Source organism: Rhinichthys klamathensis, unplaced genomic scaffold (genome assembly GCF_029890125.1).
Source record: "Rhinichthys klamathensis goyatoka isolate OS25496 unplaced genomic scaffold, OSU_Roscu_1.1 h1tg000748l_1, whole genome shotgun sequence".
Lineage (NCBI taxonomy): Eukaryota > Metazoa > Chordata > Actinopteri > Cypriniformes > Leuciscidae > Rhinichthys > Rhinichthys klamathensis.
The window spans coordinates 528,017-554,664 of NW_026607157.1; the positions used below are offsets into that span (position 1 = coordinate 528,017).

Sequence of the window (26,648 nt, forward strand, 5' to 3'; positions counted from 1 at the left end):
ACCCTCATGTTGTGTTCGGGTCATTTTGACCCGGAGAAGATTTTCTTTTTCCCGAAGATACTAGTTAATGTTATCGCATTGGACTGAAACTTAGTGACTTTGTTCACAAAGGGTATAACTACTTCTCAAATGTTTTTCTTTTCAAAAAATAGCTTATAAATCTCTCATTATACTTGTGGCGAGCAGGACGAGGCTGAGGGACGTGAGAACGGCGCGAGGCCGGTGGCGTGAGTGATAATGAATGACACCTGAGAGACGCACCGGTCTCGCCGTTCTCTCACGTCCCTCGGCCTCGTCCTGCTCACCACAATACTATATTATCACCCAATATTGGATTCAATCTTTTTGTCAACTTGTTTTCTTTCAATTAGGACTGGTTTTATATTTCTATTTGCATCTGATTAATCATAGGCCTCATTTTTCTGAGAGTAGGCATCTCATTTTTTGAGTAAAAAAAAGCATTATTTATGAATTACACTGAACAAAATTAAACGCAACACTTTTGTTTTTGCCCCCATTTTTGCTGAACTCAAAGATCTAAAACTTTTTTCTATGTACATAAAAGGCCTATTTCTCTCAAATATTGTTCACAAATCTGTCTAAATCTGTGTTAGTGAGCACTTCTCCTTTGCCGAGATAATCCATCCACCTCACAGGTGTGGCATATCAAGATGCTGATTAGACAGCATGACTATAGGCACACGCCTTAGGCTGGCCACAATAAAAGGCCACTCTAAAATGTGCAGTTTTACTGTACTGGGAAAAAGGTTGAAGAAAAAAAAAAAAGGTTGTTGATTGTGGCCTGTGGAATGTTGGTCCACTCCTCTTCAATGGCTGTGCGAATTTGCTGGATATTGGCAGGACCTGGAACACGCCGATCCAGAGCATCCCAAAAACCCACCAGAGCTGTTGCCCGTGAATTGAATGTTCATTTCTCTACCATAAGCCGTCTCCAAAGGCGTTTCAGAAAATTTCGCAGTAAATCCAACTAGTCCCCGAAGCCGCCACCGCCATTTGCGCCATTTAGAATTTCAGAATATCAAATTGAGCCGCCATCTGATAAAGTTTGGCTGAGCCGGCTAGAATTATTTGCATCAAATAATAATTCTATCACAGAGACATACACACACGAAATATATAAACAATACACGAGATCTATTTTCCCACTGGATTCATAACAGGACAGTCTTGTGCTCGTTGCTACGATACACAGACTCACAGTGAATTGACGACCAATTAAAATTGCTTGTTTTCCGTACAGAAGAAGCGATGCATTTTTTTTCCCGCACTGAGGTGAAATGGCGGAAAGAAGCAAGCAAGGTCATTTTGATCTCACTTCTCACATACTTTACTAATTCCTACTTACTTTTTTTTTTAACTTAGGCCTACCCAGACTTTTGTTAAATCTTCAAGGCACGGTTGCACAAACACCTGAATCAAATATTCTGGAACGGAGAGATTTATAGCACTGAACGTGATATCACTGCAGTAACAAACCACCGTTTCCACATTGCTAATTCACGACGCATGCTTCAGTGTACATTGAAGTGAAATGTGCAAAACTTTGTCCAAAATAATACTGATAACAGTGTGTGTTTATATTAAGGCGAGACACGGCAGGCAAAAAAAATCGTTTTTTTTTTACTGGTCAATTTTGAGATTTTTGGATATTTGTCTTCAATAACATGTCTTCTTTCAGCTTTGTGGTGAAAAAAAGTCTGAAATACACATTTAGGTCTTTATTTTACTACACTTCGTCTATTTGCGTCTGTAGATTTCTCATAAATTCAACAAAAGTTTGCGTTCTTAATCAACATACTTCTCCGCGATCTCTGCCGTCACCCTCTCATCACATGCACCGTTAGGAAGCTCTCTCTCTTCGGTACAATCCTGTTGGATCCAAATATGGTCATTTCCTTTTTATCAGCAACCAATCGTGAAAGTAAAAAGACTGACATCAGCCCTTTGCAGCTATGAAAAGTTTGGCGGCTGCAGCAGCCATTTAGATTTTGGCTGAGCCGGCTAGCCAGCCAATAACTTCATCAGCCAGCCATTATTCTCAAAACAAATGGCTTCGGGCTCTACATCCAACCGGCCTCACAACCGCAGACCACGTGTAACCACACCAGCCCATGACCTCCACATCCAGCATCTTCACCTCCAAGATCGTCTGAGACCAGGCACCCGGACAGCTGCTGCAACAATCGGTTTGCATAACCAAAAAATGTCTGCACAAACTGTCAGAAACCGTCTCAGGGAAGCTCATCTGCATGCTCGTCGTCCTCATCGGGGTCTCGACCTGACTGCAGTTCGTCATCGTAACCGACTTGAGCCGGCAAAAGCTCACATTCAATGGCGTCTGACACTTTGGAAATGTGTTCTCTTCACGGATGAATCCCAGTTTTCACTGTACAGGGCAGATGGCAGACAGCGTGTATGGCATCGTGTGGGTGTGCAGTTTGCTGATGTCAACGTTGTGGATTGAGTGGCCCATGGTGGTGGTGGGGTTATGGTATGGGCAGCCGTATGTTATGGACAACGAACACAGGTGCATTTTATTGATGGCATTTTGAATGCACAGAGATACCGTGACAAGATCTTGAGGCCCATTGTTGTGCCATGCATCCAATACCATCACCTCATGTTGCAGCATGATAATGCACGGCCCCATGTTGCAAGGATCTGTACACAATTCCTGGAAACTGAAAACATCCCAGTTCTCGCATGGCCAGCATACTCACCGGACATGTCACCCATTGAGCATGTTTGGGATGCTCTGGATCGGTGTATACGACAGCGTGTTCCAGTTCCTGCCAATATCCAGCAACTTCGCACAGCCATTGAAGAGGAGTGGACCAACATTACACAGGCCACAATCAACAAACTTTTGTTTGTTTTTTTGTACCCCCACTTTTACAAAATAAAAGTTTTTCGAAACAAACTTCCTGGTGAAACATTAAAGTAGTCAAAAAATGAGATGCCTACTCTCAGATAAATGAGGCCTACGATTAATCAGATGCAAATAGAAATATAAAACCAGTCCTAATTGAAAGAGAACAAGTTGACAAAAAGTTTGAATCCAATATTGGGTGATAATAAAGCATAACAAGTGATTTATAAGCTATTTTTTGTAGGCCGGTAATTTTTGACCGGGAACATCACAAGTGTTATAGGGTTTTGAACACAACACAAGGGTTAAAGCTTTTCTGTGTATAGTTTTATCCATTTTTACAACTTTATTGCCTTTTTAATGCAATGCAATAAACCTTAAAATGACTGAATTGCAAAAGACGAATTAATGTGTTTTCATAAAATTGAGCTTCACATTTCTGCTTTTAAATCCCACAAAAATGGCCACATTTAAGTGCCATTGTAAGTTCCTTAACTTAACCTAATATCTTTCTTACTTTTTTTATTTGGTAAATCAACATTGTTATGCTACAAATGCTATTGATTGAGCTTAACTTTGATGCAGGTTTGACTCTGGTCTGTCTTCCATTACCTCCCCAATAATTTCTTTACCATGTGTCTGTCAAAATAAGATGGCAGGAGCGCATCTTCATGGAGAATTGTAACTGTCAGCAGGATCTAATGTAAGAACTCAATTATCTAGAAGTCTCTCTCTTCCCCACATCTAAAGTCATAAGTCAACGTTGTCAGAATATCTTCTGTCCGTGTCACCCCCTATATGCGCTCTTTCTCACACACTCACACTCTCTCACACACATGTCTCTATGGGCCGAATTCTGGGCCGAAACCGAAACCTCAGGATGCACTCGGCTGAAAAACGAAACCGAAAAATAGTTTTAAAAACGTATTTTTTTTATTTATTTTAAATTAGATTTAGGCGGCGGGGCATAGATTTTCAGACAAAAAACGAAAATGCCATTTTCTAAAAAATTCGGTGCATCCCTAATGCTCTGTAAGCACAACTCTGCATAAAGATAAATAAAGAAATAAAGAAAATCAAACCACAAAGCATTTTGGTAAATCTAAAAAGATAGGAGCACATCATACAGATAGATCTGGATATACTGCATTGGATAATGTTTACTGTGCCCACCATGCAATTTATTTATTTTTTTTATCAAAATGTATGCTTTTGGGTCTCTCAAAACATTGGACGGTGCAGGCAAGTGTTCGCATTTAGCTCAGGGATCAAATATCTTGAGCTGCATTTCCCATTCTATCAAAATAATTTTTCCGATTCGCCATCACATCACTGGGTCTACTGGGAAACATGAAGGGAAATAACTTTGAGTTCGGTCAATGAAATAGGGCAAAGTTGCTGATGTGGCAATGGTCAAATGCTCCAGTCATCATCGGAACAGCATGGGCAGTTTGAATTGCATTGGGGTCCTCTGATATTTTAAGGTAGGAACATAGTGGTTTCATAACTCTATGTCACTTCAGGACAGGGAAACTTCCCTATGTTCACTTTTTTGCTATTCAGCAGAAAATTTACAGCATTACAGTAGATACATGGAGTCATGTAGGAGATGGTTTATTGAAATAATAAATCTGCGTACAACTCAGTAGTTCTTAAAGTGCCCCTATTATGCCATTTTAAAGGTTACTAATTTTGATTTGGAGGTCTCCTAGAACAGGCTTACATGCATCAAAGGTAAAAAAACTGTTTAATTTTCTCATAATATACATTGCACATCACCACATTTTTCAATGATTCTCAAACGACTTGTCGGATAAATCAGTCTCTCTAAATCCCTCCTTTCTGTGAGCCTGCTCTGCTCTGATTGGCCAAATGGCCCAGTCTGTTGTGATTGGTCTACTGCGTACAGCGCATGTCGGAAGCTAAACGTATTGCTCCATTCAGCGAATGAGCACACTGTAAAGACCGTAACGATGACAATCTGAATTAATAGACACAGTTTAAGCTAATAGTGGCCCACAGCTAATTAGCAGAAGTATTTCAGTAAGGCAGTAATAACATCAGTAAGCCGGTTAGCCGGAAGCTTACACAATATAAAACCCAAAACTACGTATTTCCAACACCCGGTAGAAAATTTATAGATTGATAATTATTCATACTTACAGGTTGTGATTCTACTGACCCATCTTTCAAGAGCAAGAGCGTTTTGACGCGTGCAACATAGGCAGGCATTATGCAAATATATTTTCTAGTGACGTAGAACCGTAAAACAGTAGGATTTGACAAACGACTCATAAAGGCGGTTCAGTGTCGATTCTTTCTTTTGGGAGACAATAACTTTATTTATCGTGCACTTTCGACTTAAAACTTTGTAGAACGTTTACATTCTCAAACAGCTATATTACACACTGCATGAAAGGGAATATTTGAAAAACCATAATAGGGGCACTTTAAAGGGGGTCCAAAAGCATGACGACAAAACCTGCAGCACACGATTATAATAAATAGAGTGTTATTGTGCGTTGGTGTAGACATTAGTATAGTTATCGTATTAGTTATCTTTGTAGTTATTGTTCTTGGCCTTTAAAGTTACATGTTAATTAATTTCATGACAGCTTCATGCTGATTCTGAAGACATCTGAAAGCTAAAAACAAACATTTACAAGTGTTATAGGGGTTTATAGAGTCTTACTTTACCCTGCAGTCCTTTGGGGTTAAGTATTGTATCCATGAGACTGTTAACTGTCCCAGTGCCCGGACTTCAAGAACATGGTGCTGTTTTTCTAAACAGTCTCCTGTGGTCTCATGTTAATACCAGGTAAAACAAAAAGACTACTAGTATGTAAATCTTGCAAAAGTGTGTTTGAAACAGAAGTAAACACAAAAATGACTTTCTCTTTGCCTGCTTTAATTACTATCATTAACGTTTCCCTCAGTCTATTACTGTGATTAACCTCAGGTAGCCTCTCAGTGTGGTCTGCATAATGCTGCAGTGTAATTTAGTACCACAACGTAGTTTTTTTTCATGCTAGAGTAATTGAATAGTAATTGGAGTCCATATTAATTAATTAGGCATTAGCTTAATGTGAAAATAAAGGAGATTTAGGGGAGACTGGATACAGCTTCTCTAACTCCGAATAAAAGCACAACGCAAAAAAACAAAACAAACAACTATATAGTACTTTTAATTTCAGTATCAAAAACATTTGTGGTCAGTAAGATTTTTGTTTTTTGAAATAAAAAAATAATTTTATTTAACAAGGATGCAATAAATTGATCAAAAGTGACATACATTCATGTTACAAAAGATTTCCATTTCAAATAAATGCTGTTCTCTTTTGAACTTTCTATTAAAGGGGTGGTATAATGCCCCTTTTTACAATATGTCAAAGTCTCTGTTGTCCTCAGAGCAGTGTTGGGAAAGTTCATTTTCTACATGAACTAGTTCAAAGTTCAGTTCACAAATTTTAAAATGAACTAGTTCAGTTCATAGTTCATACTTCAAAAAATGAACTAGTTCATAGTTCTTTTTTCCATATGTTGCAGCGAGCTTTTCTTTTTTTTTCTTTTTTTTTTATTATTGCCACAGCCCATATACAACCACAGACAGCAATTATTTTATCGATGGGCAAAGTTTGCACATAAATGTACGATTTTTCCCATCCTCACCGACCTTGTCATAAAACTCGTTTAAATAATCATACGATGCCTCCTCGCTCGCTGCTTTGTCGACTACATGCTGCTTTTTGTTTTGATGACGCATGCGGCGGTGCGACACTAGTGGCTGGTGTTGCCAGATTGGATGTTTTTTTCGCTACATATTAAGGCCTATTTTTCGCCTGGAAGGCTACGTATATAGAAATCTGGCACCCTATTGAACGAAGTTAAACTGAGAGAGCGTGCGTTCACAGACACCAGAATGAACGAGTTCACAGTAACGTTCATCAGGCAGTACAGTACGTTCAGTTCACGTTCGCCCCAAAATATGAACAAGTTCATGAACTATCGTTCATTGAACGCGTTCAGGCACAACACTGCCCCAGAGTGTGTATGTGAAGTTTTAGTTCAAAACACCCCACAGATCATTTTTTACAGCATGTTAAAATTGTCCCTTTTTGAGGGTCAGTAAAAACGCGTTGTTTTGTGTGTCCCTTTAAATGCAAATGAGCTGCTGCTCCAGGAACAGAGGGCGGAGCTTCAAGAGCTCGTGTGTGTTAGCAGCTCTAATAGGCTCTATGCACGCATCACTTCCGCATTGGCGTAAGGATGTTTGGACATTTCCGGTTAACGGAAGAAAACATTAAACAGTGACAGTCGACATTTACGATGGCAGAGACGAAGTTCACAAGGTGTTTGCTGGAGTTGCCGAAAGTGTCTGTTAACGATATCCGGAGGATCGTCCGGGCATCCAGTACGTCACCACGTAGCAAATTAGATAAAGGCTTTAAATTTTACGTTTTTTCATTTCTTTGCAACTTTGAAGGTAATTTGCTAACGCTAGCTAGCGTTTTAGCGTAAGTTAGTGTTTTCTTGTCATGACTCCGTCCTGCTTCAGGTTAATCATGCTTTAAATAAAGTTTAATTATGTGTATATACCTCTTACTTCATGTGTTTGTACTTTTATTAAAGTATCAGGTAAAACTAGGGCAACAAATGAGATATCTGTTAGAGCCCGCTGCTACCGCTCAATGAAGAAGCTAAAGCCACCACACCAGCTGAAAGTAGGACTAGATTAAAGGAGCACTTCACCCATTTCAACATTAATCTTTATTGAAAGTGGGTCATATATGTAGTCGAAATGTAAAAGAAATTTTGAATTTGGTGCCCTCTTGACCGAGAAAAGACAGAAAATAACTTTAGGGCGCATTTGTGTGTAAGACCACAACTCCCAGAATGCACCACGTTGCACAGCTCCGCAAGCCACTCCCACTAATCCAGAACAGCGCAAAGTCGCAAACATCAGAGAAATCACTCTTCCGTCTACTCTACAGGGCTAACGTTAGCTGCCAACAGAGTTAAAAATTCATTTCACACAAAATGTATAGTTAGTTGGCTGTGGCGAGCAGGACGAGGGACATGAGAGCGGCGCGAGGCCGGTGGCGTGAGTGATAATGAACAACACCTGTGAGACGCACCGGTCTCTCTCGCGTCTCTCACCGAGGAGCGGACGCATAAAACGAGGAGCGACAGGGCAGATCGAGAGAGGAACAGGCCTGATTTTATGGTGTGTTTTGTTTCTGTTGTGTGTGGCCAGCAGTGCGGGGCTGCTGGCTTATACTTTTGTTTTGTATTTGTTTATTTTACTATTAAAATGTTTAAATGTTCGCCGATTCCCGTCTCATTCTTCCCACAACAACGAACCCGACGCCGCCGCCTCTTGTTCCTCCATCAGCCTCAGCTGCTCTTCGCTATATTGTGGCTCGTATAAATAGCCACGGACATCAGTTTCGAGCAAAAGATTTTCAAAATCCTCGTCTTCCATATCGTGTGTCGTGAATTCAGGCATTATGGTAAATCTAACTCCTTGAGCGCTTGTTAGCTTAGCTTGGTGTCTTCCAAGCAAGATGGCGGATGAATAGTTTAGTTTCTTCAGGTTTAGTCCCACCCACTGATCTGTAATAGGCCGGTGGGGTGAGTGGGTCCCACGCCCTTGAATAATAATGAGCTAAAGGCTGTAGTTTTCTTAATATGCAATGATATTTATCTTCCGTCCTATCGTGACGCAAAATGACGATATTTACGTCACGATAGGACGGAAGTAAAACACTTAAATCCTTTTTCTCCCATCTCAGAAAAAAAACAAGCTAAATTCCACCATCATTATAATATATGACTGGGTTTCTAACAATACAAACCTTAATGCAAATGGGTGAAGTGACCCTTTAAGTGACACGTTAAAAAGTTCTGTTGAACTTGTTTAAGGTTCCGTTCATCAAAAGTTTTACTACCACATTTCAGCTTTGATTACCATTTCTAAGAGAGCACCTTTGTGGTGTTCACGAAAGCTGAACAGTGGTAGCCTAATACAAAACAGGGTAGCTGAGTGGGAATTGCCATGCTTTATTGTTGGGTCTGTTAAACAAAGTGGAGTTCGGTTTAAAATGTAAACAATAATGAGATTACTACTTTTACCTGACTTGATGACTGCAAAGACAGTAAAATATTCCACTCAGCTATTCTTCAAACAGCTGTTGTTCTACTCAAAACTGTCCTGTCATCTTTACTTCATTCTTTATAAACATAAGGCCCAACTTCCTTGCTTTTGTACGTGATGTTTCTACTCTTCAAGAGAAATTAGGAGCAAAATATGGGGGATGGGTGGGGGGTGGCATATTTAACATGTTTCATATACTCTTTGCAACACTGCATTTCGGTCGTTCCTTTTACCTTACCTAAACAGATACGCATGCCAGTTATGTATCCTATCCACCACCTAAATACGGGAGAAACTTGGGAAAAACGGGAGTGTTAGTAAAAAAACTAACTGAAGAATTGCATGTTGCAGACACTGTGCATTGCGGAACACAGCAGTGGTGGCTAGAAGAGCTGTCTTCCCACCTTTGAAAGGACAATTTTGTACGTTTACATGTCATCGCGTTATCAGTCAAGACGAAGTACAAGTAAAAATATTAACATAAACAACACAACAACGATGAAAATGAACAGTTTTGGGTGTTTTGACGACAAGCATTCAATGGTAGCGTAGCACTTCACTCTACAATAACCGGATGTTTTTACAACCATCCTGAGATTTAACCGGAAATACGTCATGCTCGCCAGTGCATATTGCCTATTACCTCAATCAGACAAGCACTAAAATGTCAGAAACTGTTCTGCCTTTTATGTGTAAATTGGAGTCGGGCAAAGATGTAGAGACTCAAGAAGAAGTGACAACATGTAGAATGCAACAGGACGTTTCTGAATGGTTAGTTGATGAATTTATAATGCTGATGTGGAGTTATCAATCTTCAAGTCTTTGATTAGCATATTCTGTTATGATAATCTATAAAATCGCTCGTGTGGGAACTGTTGTAAGATGCCTACAGAGTGGCATGCCATTGCATTTGTGTTGCGTACGTGTATTGCATGTGAAAAGACGGATGCGACAGCTTGAGCAGACTCACAAATGTGCTCGACTACAACAACTCTTCCTCTTCTCAACATGGACTGCGCGTTCCCGGGGGTGAGGTTTATGTAAATTCTAGGGTTTGTGATGTCACTAACCCGGGAGGAATGTCGTGTAGTCCCTACCAGCCGATTTCTTTAAAAGCAAATATATTCCTTTGCTTTGAACTTTGAGCATTGTAACTTTGCAGATGTTGTTTATGCTCAAACAGCAACATTACACACTAACTAGTAGTTAGACAAGTGAAATCATCCACCCCTTTAAAACAATCCTGGGGGAAAAACATCATGATTTTCACAAAGATATTAAACACACCAACCGTTTTCAATTGTTTCTTGAGCACCAAATCAGCATATTTTAATGATTTCTGAAGGATCATGGCACAAAAAAAAAAAAAAGTAGAGTAATGACAGCTATAAAGCCTCACAGTAATAGAAAACAGTTATTTTAAATATATACACAGCCATTCAAAAGTTTGGGATCGGTAAGATTTTTTATGTTTTTAAAAGAAGTCTCTTATGCTGCAGCATGGTTGGATTTATTTGATTAAAAATACAAAACAACCCCAGTAATATTGTGAAATTTTATTACAATTTAAAAAAACTTTTCTATTTGAATATATTTTAAAATGTAACTTATTCCTGTGATGGTAAAAGCTGAATTTTCAGCAGCATTACTCCAGAAATGGTCAAGAAACGTTTATTATTATCAATGTTGAAAACAGCCATACTTTTTTTCAGGATTCCTTGATGAATAGAACGTTCAAAAGAACAGCATCTGTCTGAAATAGAAAGCTTTTGTAACATTATACACTACCGGGATAAAAGAAATCAAAACTTAAATTCAGCTAGGATACATTAAATTGATCAAAAGTTACAGTAAAGACATTTATAATGTTACAAAAGATTCTATTTCAAATAAATGAAATAGAACTTCCTATTCATCAAGAAAAATGTCCACAACAGTTTTCAACATAATAACATAGTTTTCAATAATAATAATTCATGTTTTTTGAGCATAGAATTAGCATATTAGAATGATTTCTGAAGGATCATGTGGAACTGAAGATTGGAGTAATGATGCTGAAAATTCAGCTGTCCATCTATAGGAATAAATTACATTTAAAAATGTATTCAAATAGAAAACAGTTAATTTAAATTGTTTTTATATTTAATGAAGTAAATCCAGCCTTGGTGAGCATAAGGGACTTCTTTTAAAAACATTAAAAATCTAACCGATCCCAAACTTTTGAATGTGTATATATTTCCACCTGGCTCAATTACAGTAGATGTGATTATAGCCACTATCGAAATGCACATACAAACATACTTTAATAAAGAAGATCATTTCCTCCTATTTACCGGAAGTTCTCTCTTCCCCCACCCTCTTGTGTTTCTGTCCCTTGTTACAACAAAAATAACTTTTTTATCCCTAATAAAACTTCAACCACCTACTGAGGTCAACACCACACTTCCGTGCAACTTTGAGACAACATCCAGCACCTGACAACATAAGGCTCTTCAAATGCAGACATCTCTATAACATGCGCACACACACACACACACAAACTTGCTCCTGAGCCTGTGTTTACTGCCTGTCACATCACAACTACACCACAGCTGAAAACAAACCCTCTTGACTATGTCTAATGCAATCATGGAGTTGTACATCTACAGCTGGTCCTGACAGAGCAGAGAATCGTGTGTCTCTCTCTCTCTCTCTCACACACACACACACACACACACACACAGCTCCTCCAGACTCCAGGAGAGAGAGAGCAGAGCACCACGTTACGTCCTTCAGCTGACCGCCACCGACAAAGCATCCCATGAGACCGAGTGGGACAGAGAGAGAGAGAAAGAGAGAGAACGCTAAAGAACTGAACAGTGACATTGGCAAGGACACCGGGTGAATACGCTGCAGCCAAGCGACAATACTGAGAAAAAGATACAGAGAATGAGAGAACAGAGTGATAGAGACTGAGGAAGATAAATCCAAAAGATTTTTGCAGGAAATTCGTTTTGAGGTTGAATGTAAAATCTAAGATAGCACTAGCATACTTTTCAATCAAAATATTTCACAAAAATTACATTAGTAAGAATAACAATTAACAAATGTAAAAAATAAAAAAAGGAGGAAGAAAGATAAACTGTTTAAAAAAAATAAAGTTTCTGGACACTTTCTGGTTGCCAATGGCAAGGCAAGGCAAGTTTATTTATATAGCACATTTCGTACACTATGGCAATTCAAAGTGCTTTACAGAAAGGAATGAAAATAATCACAAAATAAAAGCAAGGAAAATTAAAACAGTTATAAAAGAAATTAAAAGAGATATATGGTATATTTATAAAATTAATTAAAAGAGTAAAAAGATGATGCATATCTGGCAAAACACCGGTGTATCATATTTTTCACAACTCCCAGTTTTACTCTGAGATTTTCCCATGGTGATTAGTGTGTCTGTGGTGTTCTTTCGGCGCGCCTAAGAAATCTATTGGACGTCTCTGATGGACCCGATTTTTCCCTAAAATCGGACAGGAGGAGCTCTAGGACTGACTCACGGGGTATCCTCGGGTTCACTGCCTCATCAGTCCGCACCCCAAAGTCTGGATTTGAATGTGACTACTGTAGGAGCACACCTGATCTCCTCTGGAAGCTGGTTCCAGCTGTGGCTGGCATAGTAGCTGCTTAGAGTGAACCCTTTGTATTTCTAGCTGATGTGATTCTAATGATCTGAGTGATCTGTTAGGTTTATATTTAGTTAGCATATCTGCAATGTATTGACTAATATCAAACCAAATGATCTAGTATCAACAACTACACCACTTGCCACTTACTTTGATACTTTTTTTTCTGATTAAATGACTAATTTTGACACCTAAGTGTGAATAAACTGTTCAAATACTATTTGGGGCCATGTGTGTATGCATGCAAAGGTGTACAGTAGTGTCTAAAAGTGATGTCCAGAGGGGCTATTTGCACAATATTTGCTTTTACACTCCAGGTTCTTTTAAACAAATCAAAATATGAGTAGTATGTTATATTGGGAAGAAGAATACACCAAACTTGGTTAAGGTATTAAAATAACAAAATTATTTGGCAAGAAAGGCAAACCCCATGATATAATAAAATATGGGGTTTATTGTATTATAAAAAAAAGGCATATTAAAAATGTACTATGATAAAGCATTGACTACAATGTAATGTGTTATTAATATGTTGTTGCGTTGGTTCTCCCTTGTTTTTGATTACAGCAGCCATTGTCCTGGGCATTGAACTAAACTGTTAGTTAGGCCTATGTGTATATGTGTATTGCTCAACTTCTTCCCAAAGTTTTGCTTCATTGGAACACCGGCATGACATATCACAACTGAGGTTTATAATTTCCCAAAGGTTTTCAATGGCTTTAAGGTCAGGGGACTGAGGTGTCCACTTAAAGGGACAGTTCACCCAAAAATGACAATGTTGTCATCATTTACTCACTCTCAAGTTGTTCCAAACCTGTATGAATTTCTTTCTTCTGCTGAACACAAAAGAAGATATTTTGAAGAATGTCGGTAACCAAACAACTGATGTACCCCATTGACTTCCATAGTATCTTTCCCATCAACTGTTCGGTTATCGACATTCTTCAAAATATCCTCAGTGTATGTGTAAGGATCATGCCATGTGTAACAACAACAATCAAAAGGCCATCGGCGCCCTCTACAGGCAGTTGTAAAAATATGTACATAAGTTGATTATGTTTATATTAAGTATTTTACATTATGTATTTTAACAGTGTAGTTCAATAAAACCATATGATTACTTGCTTTTGATACTTTATTTGAACCAATTATTATTGCCTCATTGTTATTATGTATTTTAAGTCATGTTGATGGTCATTGTTTATGGGTCTATTTTTATTACCACAAAAAAAATATATTCGGTTACTCGATTAATTGCAAAATAATCAACCGATTACTCAAATACCAAAATATTTGTTAGAGACAGCCCTAACTGAATTATAGCCTTGGAATAATGAGTGCAAGCTTGGGCAAAAATGACGTCCACACAATTCAGTATATTTCTAATTGGAATGTGAAAGGCTTACATTAGTTTTACACTTCAGGAGCGCACACACACACACACACACACACACACACACACACACACACACACACACATTAAACTAAATAAAGTAACAACAGATTGACTTCTGTAACAACGTAACCTTGTTTCTGATTGGCCTTTGTATGGTAAATCTCCTGAAGGTTTTGGAGTTGCATGGTTAAGCTCTATAAACTGCAGTTACACAGCGCTGCATTATGGAGGTTGGGCACTGTAAAAAAAAAAAACTGGATCGGCACTGCTCTCACTCTCACTCCCTCTTTGAGGGAGAGAACAGGACCCTAAAGGAACGAGCAGCAGAGAGAGAGAGAGAGCTAGTGAAGTAACCAAGCACTAAATTCTGCCGCTCCACTCCTCTAATGCTGCCTATCCTGTCTCCGTCCTCCTTCACACACCAGCTGCTCTCTGCCACTGACAGAAGCAAACACACACACACTTCTTAAATCTGATATTAAATCGTAATAGACTAGGTACTACAGGTACATGACAAGTATGTGTGCATAACAGCCATTGAAAGAGAATGTGTGTATAGAGGATAGAGCTGCTTCTCATATGTGCTGTTTATGCTTTCAGGATGAAACAAACCTTACACATACAATCTAAGGCCCATTTAGAAAGCACAGTGAAATAAAGGACAACACTGAGGGCCACAGAGACCAAACACAGACAGCAGTTCACACGCACAAATAAACACCTTGACTATCTCATCAGACAAAAATGTGTAAAGAAACACATTTTCTCGTCTGTAAAGAAATATCAGTTGTGCAGAAGGTAGCAGCCTCCTTTACACCTGCAGAGGTGAATTATGAAAGGAACATCGTCACCAATAACAACACACTCTGTGAGAGAGAAAATGTGGAAGACAAAAAAAGACAGATGGAGATATGCGTTTATAAACAATTCTGAAGTCTTGTTTTGAAAGTCATAATAGTAAGTAAATGGCATTTTTTTCTGTTCTGGTTTAAACTATATTGCGGTTTTCTTATAGGCAGTGTTACAATAGTGTGCAAATAGCCAATCATGTTGGCAAAGGTACTTTTCACTAACTCCGCCCACAACTGCTCAGATATTACTTCTATTTACACTTTGTGTGAATAGCATTTATCACTATTCGCACATATTGCAAACAAGATGCTATTTTTATATACACTACCATTCAAAAGTAAGATTATATAATGTTTTTGAAAGAATTCTGCAATTATTTGATCCGAAATTCAGTAAAATACGGTAATATTGTGAAATATTATTACAATCAATAACATGTTTTATGTATTTTGTAACAAAGGATATAGAAGATAGTAAGTCAAATTCTGTTGCTTTCTTTAATAGACTTTAACATGCACTTTTAATTATTTGGGAAAAAAACTGAACATAATATAGTTATTTGGGAAAAAACTGAACATAATATGATGTTAATGTTTTCAGCATTTGTTTTTCAAAAACTTTATTTCTGTAATATTGTAAAATTTTATAACAGAAACAAGAGACATAAACAGCATTTTCCCAACAAAAAGCCTTTAAAATAACTACTACGTCAAGAGAGAAGCATTTTTTTTTTCACAGAGTGATAAAGTGTGATACTGGGACAAAGTTGAGAGAATATTTAAAAGGGTTGACAAAGCAGATTTGATGATTGCCGTCTAGTATTGTAAAATAAAATTTAACAAGTACTTTACTCAGGGCTCTAGAGTGCGACCAAAATTTGTAAGGGTGCGACAAGAATTTTTCCTAGGTCGCACCTACTTGAACTAGGTAAAAAATATTGATTTCTCGATTTTAATCGATTCTCATTGATTTTTACGAACCGTTGGGCTATGCTGTTTTCAGTTGATGAATGAATGGAACATTGTAGCGAGCATCAGCATCCCATCCAATAAATTGCAATAATCTTTGTGCTTTGTTACTATTGATATGAAACAAAGTCTCAGATTTCAAATTAGGTCCATTTTCTTATGAAATTCAAAAACAAATAGTGTATTGACGCTGTGGCGTGAGATCGCTCTGGCTCAGCTCAGCCCAAGAGAAGCAGCAGCGCGGAGCGCACATGATCTTCTCTTCCGCCTTAATAATACCAGTTACAGCGCGAAATAAACATGAACGAGCATCTGAAAGTGTGTTAAAAGATAGAGTACAACTTATCGAAATCCGTATCATTCACATGGAATCGCTCAATCAGTGTTTCAACCGTGGAAAGACGTCAGTGAAACGCTTGTAAACAATTTAATGTAACGTCACATTTACCTCAGAAAAAACATATCCAGTGCCCATAAACTCGTTAGCTAGCTAGAAAAATTAACTCTAGAGGAGCATTGTGCCTATTATGCACCATATTACATATTCATTATAATTTTTAATGTTTTTCAATATTTAATGCATGTTGTTTGAAAAACATCTTGCAAGTTTTTATGCAGCCACCATTTCAATGTTTATATTTCATATAACTTTATTATTATAAAAAAAAATAAAAGTGTAATTTAAGTGTTTGTGTACAAATCAGGTAATTTTTACCTTCAATATTATAGTAGGCTAATGAAGCCCATAGGCTACAACTGATCCTAGTTTACAGCATTAGTTGAGATATGTTTTTCTTGAGAAAATTTGCCATGTATTGTACCTGATATCCAAAATAATCAATATTGAATCGAATTGTGAAATTTGTGTCAATACCCTGCTCTAACTTGAACAATGTAAAAACAGCACTTTAATTTTTTTTTTTGGATTTATATTTTATATATACAGTATAATTGTGCTTCAAATAAAAAATAAACAAATACACCTTATTCTTGTTTAAAAGCATTTACATAATATATATGAATATATGGAGCGTGATAAAAAGGTGACTTTGAAATTGTGGCGTTAAAGGCGACGCGAGACGAGGAAAAATTTGAGTGCACCTAATTTTTGTGCTGGTGCACCTAAATAAAAAAGTTAGGCGCACCAGTACGACCAAGGCAAAAAGTTAGTCTGGAGCCCTGTTACTATAGCAGTGTCAAAAGTTTTAGAATTCAAAGAGACTTGAAACAGAAAATCTCACAAAATAGTCCTTTAATAGGAAACTCGAATACTCAGGAAGGTAGCAGGTAAAATAAACACAACTAACATTGACGATGACCGACACTAAACTGAACCAAAGTATTTATACACCAGGGAAATTAGCTAATCAACTGACAACAGAAATGACTAATCAAATGAACTGAGAAACTAGGTCAAGACAGACAAACTAAGAACAAAGAAAACTGATGACAACAAACTGAAAGTCCATAAACATGACAAACAGGGTTAAGCCTGGTTCACATGGGATGATTTTAAAATTGTCGGCCGATTTTCCAAACGTGAGAGACCCCACACACGGCGATAAAAAATCACGGGTCTAACAGTTTTGGTCGTACAGTGTGTGGTGCGCTGCCACATGGCAAAATCAACACATCACACACGAACCGATTTGACTCCCGAACATTCCCAGGTCAGACGGAAAATCTCAGTAGCGCCTCATTGCAGTACACGAGATCCAGGGGGCGGAGTTGGATCCAGATCTAAGGGGTGGAGATGGGTAGGATTAGGGGTGGGGTTAGGGATCAGGGGGTGGAGATGGGTAGGATTAGGGATCAGGGGGCGGAGATCGGTAGGTTTAGGTATATGTGAGGTGGGAGGAGTTGGATCTGGATAGAACTCCTCCCCCTGGATTTCGTGTTCTGCAGTGAGGACCATCTCGAAAATCTCGCAAAATCCCTCGAGATAAACCATCATGGCGGACGAAGAGGATGCAGTGGCGATAGTTTGTAGTTTGTTTTTAACTGAACAAAAAAACGTTATCAAAAGAAAAGGCGATGGTCAAAGAATCTCCGACGTCCTCCGGCTGTTTTGTTTCCCGGTGCTTCCTCTGCGCCTCATTACCTCGCTTTCTGATTGGCTACACGCCACAGTCCACAGGCTGCGTGCTCGTTTGTCCCCGGGGGACACCACACACGAGGAGAAATCGGGCCAAAAAAATCCAACATGTTGGATATCCCCGATTTGAGACCTGAGCGGTCCCGACGTCCTTCCGAGCAGACAAGAGCCGTCTTAACACACCACACCTGGCAGGAATATCTGATCAGATTATTTTACGATAATCGGAGCATCCTTAAGATTGTCGGAAGGGGTAAATCGGGGCTAAAATCGGCCTAATTATCCTGCCGTGTGAACCTGTCATGAACTGCTCGGTGGAAACAGACAGTGGTGATCCAAATGCAGGCTTTATTGAGAGGAAGATCCAGAAACAGGTACGAGAGAACAGGCAGAAGTCAAAACCAGGTAAGCAGTCCAAATCAGCAATCATACAATGCAGGGATAAGGCAAACAGGAAAACCAGATACAGGCAGGGAGTCCAGGAACTGTGAAACTAGAAAACACTAAGAAACTAGAAACTAGGAACTAGGAAAACGCTCAGCATGCAGTATGACACTTACAAAACTACTCAAAGGTACAAAGGGCCACTCGGGCTTAAGACAGGTGTGCTAAACAAGATAATCAAACACAGGTGCACAAAATAAAACATAATAAGTCCATGGTGGAGCACAGGAAGAGAGTGCCCTCCAGAGGCTCACGCGGGCACTTCCAGCTGGCATTCATGACAGGCATTCATGACAGAACCAGGCTTTACTCATTCCTGGATTTAATTTTCCAAGTAAACATAAAGAACTTGATTAGTTGATTCAGATGCTTTTAATTAGAGTTAGAGTTAAAAGGTGCGTATATGTTCTCTCGTAGAGCTCGTGATTACAACTTGTAAGCTGCTAATTTTTTGAGAGCTCCTACTTGTACTACCTGACCGCTGCAGATTAATTTAGGTGTTAATAGTTGCTAAAGAAATGCATAATTCAGCTCAGAGTAGAACATCACGTTGTCATCTTGAATTTATGGTAATTACGACGCAGCAAAACTCTGCAGGAAAATGGCTCTCCAAGACCAGGAGTGAGGAGGAACTCCGGGATTTCGAGTTTGAGATAAGGATCAAGGTTCAAGCCAAGTAAAGCCAACCTGTTTAATCCCCTCATAGATCCCAACCCAAGGCTATAAAAGAAATTTAAACTGACAGTTCATTCTTTACTTCCAATTTCCCTGAGCAACTTCTAATTATTACCCATTTACTACTAGACGCACCAGTGACAGCAGACTTGGCGATCACAGACTTACAAGTGCAAACTCAAAACAAAACTGATGAAGTCAGCCATTAGGGATGTGACGGTGAGGACATTTTCCAGTAATACCGGTATCACTGGGGGGAAGGGTTTGGGACGTTGGAGTTTTTCCCTCTTTTCCACCTCGCTTTTAAATGGCTTATGAATGCCTGTGCGGCCGTGTGCATTTTACTTAACAAATTAGCGGCAATTCTGGGGCTGCATTTGCTTGAATGGTGGGTTCATTATTACACTTGATGAAAAACAACAACAAAACAGTACAGTGACAAACTCACTTAAATTGCGAATAAGCACGGCATACACCATGCTGATAAATGAAATCTGACTCCTGCTGCTGATCTGTGCTGCGACTCTCGTTCGGCTCACACTGAATTGAGCGGAAGCGTTCAGTTTTTGATTGTAGTGTCTGTTCTCCAACTGAAATGATTTTTATTAGTATAAAAAAACCTAAATCACGGTGGGGGGCGGTGTCGTGGTAGGCAAGTAATGTAATCGGGGCTGAACACTGTGTAACACCGGTAACACTGACTATCGCAGCAAGCCTAGTAGCCATATACCTTCTTTCCTAATAAATCATTACCTTCAAGAAAACATCAGGATCAAGAGGTCTGCACTTTTTCCTTCAGATTCCTCGGCGTAATGACTTTGAGAACTGCTGATTTTATTAGCCGTGATCGGCTCACCCACTCTGAAAATTACCAATTGAGTTTCTCCAGACCTGGGCAGGGATTCAACCCCACAGCGGGTCACAGTGCACGTTTAAACTTTGTCACCCATGCGCATCACACTCCCTAATCTATTGATAAATTAATCAAGATTTTAAACTGACCCACTATTTTAGCAGTTTTACTACAAGAGTGCAGAACGGGAGCTTTAACAGGCTCCACTTTCTTCCGTCAGACAACAGGCCTGAGTTACCTCACAGCTGTTGTGTGAGAAGATATGACTGGACCTTTTATTTTTGAGACGATTAACACGATAAATTAACTTAATGCTCAAGTCAGCCTGTTTTACAACTTCCTTACAGCCTCATTGTCTTTTCCCTTCCGCTCTTGTCAACACACCCATAACCAGAAAACGTCTTGTATGTTAGTGGTTTTCTTGCCATGCGACTTTGAGAGGACAGGGAAAGGAGAGAAGAAGAAATCAATAGGGAACCAAATTGGAGAAATTCTTCCCATTACTCTCCCTGTTTCCCATTCCACACACCGCATCACAGATACAGCAGCTGCCGCTGCTCTGGTCGCAGCTCATCCTCTTCAGACACACACAAACACACACTCACTGACAGGTGGTACACACAAACAGGCAGTTTGCACTGATATGTTGTCTCTTTTCTTGTACTGTGATTGTTTTTAGTTTTTTTATGTTTGTGTGACAAAACGTCATGATTTACTTTTATCATAGTTCTCTCTTTCTCTCTCCAACAGACATCAATTGAGTTTGAATCCGTCGTAAAGCCACAATGATGTGGTTCATTAGGCCTGTAGCGGCGCGTCGATGACGTCAACGCTTCGACGTCAAAATTTCGTCGACGTCATATTTTTTTGTCGACGCTTCTTTAGTTATTTATGTATTTATTTGTTTGCACCGTTCCCGGCGGTACAGCTCGCCACACACACGTGGGAAACATTGCAGAATCGAGAACGAAACAGCAACCTCTTCTTCACAGAATTCACAACAAAGCCATGCAAATGTCCCAACAAAAGAAAAAGTCCTAAAAAAACCCAGCTCGTACTAAATCATCGAAGGTATGGGAATACTTCAAATTTAGTCCCAAACGTAAAGGTGTCGTTATTTGCGCTCTTTGTCAAATGGAGTTGACATCCCAAGTCTCCCGCATATTAATAGCGGCTCCCTGATGCCCGCAAATTTGTTAAAATCTCCCGGAATCTAGAGCTCGCGAGCTCCAAACCGTGTAGCGCGCGGCAGCGAGGGAGAGAGCGAGAGACCTTGCGTGTGTGTGCAAGTGTGCGTGTGTGCCTTATGAAGCGCATGTAAACCCCACCCCCGTCAACAAAACCGAAAAATCAGTCCGGATGTTTTTTATGAGCACTGAAAACATTAAAATGAGCACCACATCCAAGTGTGATAGGGCTCATTTGAGTAACCTACCAAACATTTTACAGTGTAGATACTCTGTAAGAACCAGATCAAAATTGTTGTGCATTGAATGTGCACTCCTGCAATTTCCATGTTACAAAAAAACAATTGTTCAATTAGTCGTTAGATTAGTCGACTAATCGATAAAATAATCGACAGACTAATCGTTTAATTAATAATCGTTTACCCCAGCCCTATGGTTCATACTGAGATTTATGACTGCAGCTTGTCCGCACGCTCACCCACAGCAGTTTGACTCCATCCGTCAGCCAGAACAATTCTGAAGCTCATCAATTTCAATCTGGATAGATCTCCAGCATCAAATTTAATACATTATGTGAGTTCGATAATGCAGAGACTCCAACTTCACATTAACATGGACCTAATGATACTGATGCATTATTCTCAAATTTAGCGAGTACACAAACAATATGAAGGGAGGAAGTCATCAGTGTTTGAATTGACGAGGCTTCTATTATGTGCTGATGGCTGATGCACAAGTTAAGGGCTTTAACACCATGTTATCGTTGCAGCGCACAGTGTTTAACCCCAGGTTTTCGTTGTTCTAAAACTCACTTTTAACCTCGGGGTAAAGGAACGTTTCACACTTATTTAGAAGTGGGGTTAGCACCGCTATTACCCGGGTGTTATGAAACCCTGCTGCGACTGCAGACTGCGACTGCATTTTGCTACCTTTTTTCTTGCCGGTGCAACTAAATTTGTTAGAGGTCGCACTGGTGCGAACACCATGTTGCCCAACTTATAAGAGCTGCAATTTCACATATGAAAAACATCAAACGGCAAATGAAACGAAAGCGGAATGAAACTGCACTTCTTGTTTGAGCTGCGTAGCACGGACAGTTTATCAGCTCGGACCAATATTAAACAGCGCAGCGCCAGCTCAGAACAGGTTTACTTGCGGGCCGATCTTGAGCACGCAACACCGTTACTACACAGTGCTGAGAGATCCGGTGAGAAAGCGTTTGAATTTGCTGCATTATCAATAACATCGCTGCAAGATCTAGTGAGCAATATTAAAAAATGCAGAATTCAGATCAAACGGTGCAGACTTGGAAACTAGGAGAAACATTGTGCCATGAACTAACAAGTTCATAGAAGGCTTTTCAGTCCACAAATCACCAACATTCACCTTGGATTTAATGTAGCAATGGGAAATTCATTTCAGGGTTCGTACAACCTTTTGAGAGTGAAATTCAAGCACTTTTTTCAAGGACTTTCAAGTGTGATTGACACTTTCACACTTTCCGAATGATTTAAGTTATTTCCCGTGCTGTGGAACAAATCCAAGTGATGGCGCCGCATCGCGCGCTCACGCAACATAGTATCAGTTCACTTCTGGCTTTGCTAACTTGACATCGCAGCCTGTTCATTATCAAAATAAAACAGTCAACCAAACATATAAAAAGTTATTCTGCTTAATTGAATTGGTCTGTTGTACAATATAAAGGCTGTGCCACACAGTCATCACCTACTTGGTGTTATTCCAAACATTTCCCTTGCTGTGAAGATGCTGATTTAGCCTATACGTGTATATTGGGACTCGACTGAAGTATGAAGCCTTCTTTATATTAACTAGTACAATGCCCGTGCAAAATCAGTTGTGTGTTTTTAGTAATTGTTGGTTTGGTATGTTTGAGTTGCTGAGTAGCCTAGGCTACTATTACACAAGAGTAAAACGCACCAGCATAAAATATAATATTCAAAATTAAACAGTGTAGCTGACTTACAGATTCAGTTAAATAACTACTTTTTGTAATAAATGTATAATAAGACTGTAACAAATGTATAATTACATTTTTTACACTACTTTTTTCAAAAAGAATCTCTACTTTTTCGAAAGAGAATCGCTATTTTTTAAATGAATTGCTATTTTTTAAGAAAAGAATCGCTACTTTTTAAAAAGAATCACTACTTTTTTTTAAAAGAATGTAACAAAATAATAATGTAACAAATGTATAATAATAATAATGTAACAAATGTATAATAACACTGTAATAAATTTATATTTACATTGTAATTGTAACTGTCCGCTTGGAGTCATTTAAAAGGTCTTGATTTAATGAGTGTAAATGTATATTTGTGTATTTATAAAAGACGTTTTATTGGGATTGTGGTGTAGATATGAGCACATCACTCTGCGCAGGCACCAGTGACTTCCACCAGTGGGCAGTATAGTTTCTGCCACTAAGCTAAACTAACCCCTGTAAACCCTAGATAAACCCCGTGCTTACGAGTACAGCTATCGCAAACTCATAAAGTAAGAGCGAACTGACTGGAACACACAGTAAAGACGCCAAACTTAGGACGATAAGGAATAAAGGAGATTGCCGGGTTTTGGTTTAACGCCCTTGGGAAGTGGAACGAGGTACGTGTAGTTGTTTATATGTGGGTGCTGCGGGAGTGAAGTATTCATGTTTATTGTTGTAAGTTGTTTAAGCTATGTATTGACAAAGAGCCATTTTGCTTTGATATGTTAATTCGTGTGTGATTTAAAGGTTATGGTGTAGTGTATATAGATCTTAGTAGAAAGTGATGATTGTTTTAGTGGTGTATTTAATTAGGTTTGTTGTTTGAGTATGTTTGATTTAGCTAAGGAAATGTGTATAAAAGTACTTATGTTTGTATCGATTTGTATATTTTTATAGTTTTCACGGTGCATTACGGATATCAGAAAAGTAAATAAAGAAACTGTAAAGACATCAGTCGAGACTCTCTCCATTTTGCTTAACACCACCGGGGGCAGTTACAGTAATAAACGTATAATAACACTAATATATAATTACATTGCAATAAACGTATAATTACATTGTAATAAATGTATAATAAGACTGTAACAAATGTATAATTACATTTTAATAAACTTATAATTACATTGTAATAAATGTATAATAACACTGTAATAAATGTATAATAATACTGTAATAAATGTATAATTACATTGTAATAAATGTATAATAAAACTGTAAACAATGTATAATTACATTGTAATAAACGTATAATAACAACCTTGAAAAGAATCGCTACATTTCTCAAAAAGAATCGCTACTTTTTTTTTACTTCAGAAGTAAACAGTGTAGGTGACTAGCTGACAGAATGTTTATTTTTAAACCACAACTTCAATGTGTGCTGCTTTTACAGATATATTTAACGATATCTTTTGCATTTCTAATCCAAACAATGGAAAACTCTGCACTGCACTTACTCGTGCCCATAGCAAGACACCTGTCAAGTTTGAAATCCATCGGACTAACGGTTCGAGAGATATTCGACAGACAGACAGACAGAATCCAAATGTTACATTGCGAATATGGAAACTTTGGACCGCATGAGAGATGCGCGAACTCACCGTCGGTTTCAGTTTCCATTAAAATAAATTTGTTTAGGCTTGGCGTTTAAAATAGGCTAAATGTTGTTTGTAATAAAAGGCACAATAGGCTATTTTTATAGGCTAGGCTACTATGTATATATTTTTTTATTATACATGGCTACTTATTTTTCATTCTTGTTGTTTTCGGCATCCATTTAAGGATTTTTCATGCAGTAAGGGTAAGTAAAATACACATAGCCTACATGTTAATAGTGTTTATAATGTTAATGTTTTATTTTATTTACCGGCCTTTTACACTATTGCTGAATAGGCTAGTAATAAAATGCGTTTTTTACGACGATGACTTACGCGGAGGTAGGCTGCATGCGACTTATTTTCTGGCAAATACGTTTTGGATCGTTGTCCTGATGGAAGATCCAACCACGGCCCATTATAAGATTTCTAGCAGAAGGTGTCAGGTTTAGATTTTTTATCAGTTGATATTTGATAGAATATATTACAACATTAAAGATCCAACAGTATATTAAATTGTAAACATGGGGTACTTTTTATCCTTGTGTGCATCAAACCTATCTAGCATGTTTGCTGCCAAAAAGCTATTTTTTAAGTTTCATCAGAAGCCTGTGCCGTTTGAAGTTCCAGTCGTGTCTGAACACTGAATTTGCTGGAGTTTGTTTTTGGATGAGCGAGGAGGATTTTTCTTGAAACCCTCCCAAACAACATGTGGGGATGTAGGGGTTGTTTGATTATTATTATTTTTTTTGGAATGCTTCTGACCCCAAGACTCAAGTAATCTCTGCAATTCTCCATTTGTGACCCTTGGAGAGTCTTTGGCCAATCAAGCTCTCCTCGCCGTGCATTAAGGCAATATAGACACACGTCCTCTTCCAGGCAGATTCGTAACATCTTTAGTTGATCGGAACTTCTTAATTATTGCCCTGATGGTCAAAATGGGGATTTCCAATTCTTTTGCTATTTTCTTACAGCCACTTTCTATTTTGTGAAGCTCAACAATCTTTTGATGCACATCAGAACTATATCCTTTGGTTTTACTCATTGTGATGGATGATTAAGGGAATTTGGCCTTTGTGTTTCCTCATATTTAAACTCCAAAAAACATTTATTTCACAATGTGATTTTCCCCCCACTTTCAATTATTTTACTTCAATGAAAGGTTAGATTTCTGCTAATTTTTTTTAATGAAAGATCAAAAGGATAACCAATGCAGATTTATTTATTACAGATATTTTTGATCATATTTACCAGGGGTGCCATTCATTCTGACCACAACTGTATGTGTATTCAAATGCCTGAAACCTAAAACAAAGATGATGTGGTTGAAAACTGAATAGTTATCATATATGACAAGAGTTGAGTGCGTCAGGCTCTGGCTCAGCACCAGCCAAAGCGCGAAAGCACATTTGAATTCAGCAGTTGATCACGTGATGCACTGAACGTTCCAATCACACCGATCGTACGCTCCAGGGACCAGCCAAGACTGATCGCACTGATGGGAATTTAGTAAAAGCGGCACATCTTACCCCATTCTCCCTCTATGCCGTGTTTGAGAGCAGCCACTTCCACTCATCCATACGGGAGTCTGATCGTGGAGAGATTGTGGCCATCTGCCTATTAGTTCAGCCTGAGGACAAGAACAACAAAACAAAAAAGAAAAGAAAAAGAGTTAGTATTTAATTTGCAACTCCTGCAAACACATTATAAATACAGTTGCAAATATGCCAATATATTCATGTTTATTTAACAAAATATGATATGAATACCACAGAGCAATTATGCTCTATTTGTGTTTTGCTATAAAATCTCAGGAACAGGACCAACCATTTTTGTGAAGCTTTCTATTGATGTTGAGAGGAATGTCACATCAATCGT

General features: G+C 38.6%; 1 long non-coding RNA gene across 1 annotated transcript in view; it reads right to left on the minus strand.

The window, feature by feature from the left end:
• The window catches only part of LOC130077493 (uncharacterized), a 94,948-nt gene extending 68,544 nt beyond the window's left edge, over positions 1-26,404 (minus strand). The window contains exon 1 of the long non-coding RNA XR_008805775.1: positions 26,300-26,404. This is a non-coding gene — a long non-coding RNA (uncharacterized LOC130077493). The remainder of the gene's footprint in view (positions 1-26,299) is intronic.
• Positions 26,405-26,648: the final 244 nt, after the last annotated feature.